The sequence below is a fragment of the Haliaeetus leucocephalus genome, unplaced genomic scaffold, assembly GCF_000737465.1.
Source record: "Haliaeetus leucocephalus isolate CR32 unplaced genomic scaffold, Haliaeetus_leucocephalus-4.0 Scaffold849, whole genome shotgun sequence".
NCBI classification, from domain to species: Eukaryota; Metazoa; Chordata; class Aves; order Accipitriformes; family Accipitridae; genus Haliaeetus; species Haliaeetus leucocephalus.
In genome coordinates this window covers 4,328,455-4,331,191 of record NW_010973285.1, presented here as the reverse complement: position 1 = coordinate 4,331,191, position 2,737 = coordinate 4,328,455, and the positions used below count along the sequence as shown (strand labels likewise).

General features: G+C 39.8%; 1 protein-coding gene across 1 annotated transcript in view; it reads left to right on the top strand.

Moving 5' to 3' along the window:
• Window positions 1-2,737, top strand: part of OTP (orthopedia homeobox) — a 4,743-nt gene that overhangs the window by 931 nt on the left and 1,075 nt on the right. The window lies entirely within an intron of this gene.

Below are 2,737 nucleotides of genomic sequence, written 5' to 3'. Positions count from 1 at the left end.
GGGGGAGGCACACAGGCTCGCGAAAAGGCTGTTCGGTAAAGGGCGGTTGTGTCTGGACTCGGAGTTTCCCCGAACTGGCTTCCGTAATGCCTGGGGACGGCAGGGGTAGGGAGCAACTTCAACATGTAGGGTGTACTTTGTTCTCTAGAGTAGATACATATACGCACGCACGCAGACATGCATATATTCGCACAGAGGCACATAGGAAACTACTTAGGCAAATAAACATAAACGAAATTTGGAAAAGGGGGAGACGGATTCGACCGCTAGACAGCTCAGATGCGGCTTTTGTGTGTAGAAGGGTATTTTAGCGACTTTCTGGGCGAGTCCCTTCCGGGGAACGAAAGCCTGCACAATGGAAGCACTTGTGGGATGCGCATCCCCGCTCAGTGCAGCGCACCGGGAATGCCGCCGCACTTCACCGCAGCCGGTGTTCAAAATCCCTCTCGGCAAGCCCAGGCTCCTCAGCTAAATAAAGACACGTCAAGAGAAATCCCTAAATGAACGTTTTTATGAACGGAAACCGACTCCGTTCTCGAATGTGACAGAAAATGCACGTCTGCTTTTAAAAAGTAAAACAATCTGACTCAGCCTACACAGGACTATAATTAGTTTAAATTAAGAAAGAAATTAGATTCACAAATAAAATATAATTGGACAACTGACTCTATGAAAAAAGAAAACGAGGTCTATTAAACTTTATTGGGTTTCCCAAAGGTTAATGATACCAATTTCAATATTAGGAGTGTGGTAAATGAAGTAAAATATAAAATATAAAATGGAAATAGTTATTTTCTAACAGCACATCAAAGAAATTCGTAGGAAGAAAGACAAAGTATTTTAATGGCCTCGGCATAATCTTAAACCAATGCTAATAGCTCGAGACTGCTGATAAAAACAGTTTAATAGAGTGGCAATTTAAATATTTTTTACAATAATGTTCTGTAGTTTAATCAGATCAACATAACCTTCTTAATTAACACTTCAAAATGATTAACATTATGTAATCTAAGGCAAAATAATTTATTTAATGTATTTACTTCACAATCCGATGTATCACTGCTCCTTGACCAAATTTAAATTAAATAGTAATTGGTTTATGTTCTTATATGAGTACTTTACAGTTTTCTTTATAGTTAACAGATTGCCTACACATTCCTTGCAGTATGTGGGCTCCACACTGATTAAGGAATGCTCCAAATAGTTAATTTATAGCGGCTGTATATGTTTTTAAGGGTTTTAGATGCTAGGATAAATCACCACTTTCCTCATTTTAGATCTGTATTTAATGTATATGATACATTTAAATAATTATTAAAGCGGCTGGTGCTTAAACAGGAGTCCAATTCCACGTCTGATATTGCTCTGCTTTTCAGGCTGCTGTAATAAAACCATTCTTTTTATAGCATGCCATTATTAGAAACCAATTTCAGAATTATTTATAACCTGGAATGGCTTATTAAGCAGCAATGCGAGAATCATGCAAATTACGCGATCAAATGCAATATAATAAGCATAATCATTAGTCTCTAGCACGGATTAATTAACTTTCAATATTTTATTTACATAAAAACCAAATCAGTGAAATAACTTCTGCACAGTCAGGCTTGCCTTTCAATATTTTATACGAACAAAAATAATGTGCTGTAATTCCATTGACCGTGTCCCCCACAATGGTCCCGTCACCTGCCACATCTTAATAGGGGACAAGCTGAGAGTATTTTCTAGTTTTCTAATGGAATGAGAAATTGCATTTTCTTCCTCTCCCAGCACTATTAAAGTGTAATGAATTCGGCCCAGAGTTCACGGCTGGCTGATCGAAATGAACCTGAGATCTGAGCTTTAATACAGCTCTCCAGATTTCCTACCAAATCTTCACATTAATCATCTGCTGGATTCCAATGAGATCTTCATAAAGCTTCAGCTCCTGAAAAAAAAAAAAAAAAAAAAAAAAAAAATAAAAAAAAAAAAAAATGATTTTTCCCCCCCTTTTCCCCCCTTTCCCCCCCCCCCCCCCCCCCCCCCTTTATAGCTGGGGAATTAAATGGGCTATATATTTTAAAATACATTTACAGTATGTCTATATTACTGTAACACCAGACATCATCAGGGTAGATTTTTAGATTCCAACCTCCATTAGATTCTCACTGTTGTATTAATAATTTTCAGGGGCTAGTTGCATTTTAAAAGGAGTCCAAAGTTGCCAAACGCTCGTGGTTAATATATTTCTAGAGTTGTCATGTGTGCATTTTCAAAATCTCCCCCAGGTTTTCCCTGCGTTTTAATCTGTCATGCACTAGTTTTCAACTGGAAACATTCACATTTTAAAAGCATATGCAGCGTAGCTATGAGCTGAGGCGATCAGACCTGATGGAGATTCTTTACAACACCAGTAAACCATGAAACATAAAAAGATTTTGTAGCCGCAATTTAACTATTAACCCTAAAACATAATTGAACGCGATTTTTCGATTATTCATATAACATTTAGTTCCCCAAGGGCTGTTCATTCCGCTAATGGGCGCCCGTCCTTCCCAGCCTGGGTACGTAGCATGAAACCACGGACGCCCCGCAGGTCCGGGCGGACCCGTCTCCTCTGCTTTTCAGCCGGACCCTGCTCTTCCCCGCTAACAACCACCCCGGTGCTTTCGGCAGCGGTGCGCCGGCACTCACCGGGTCATCCCCGCCGGCACCGCCAGCGCCCGCTTACCTAAACCACCTTTAAAAAAAAAAAAAA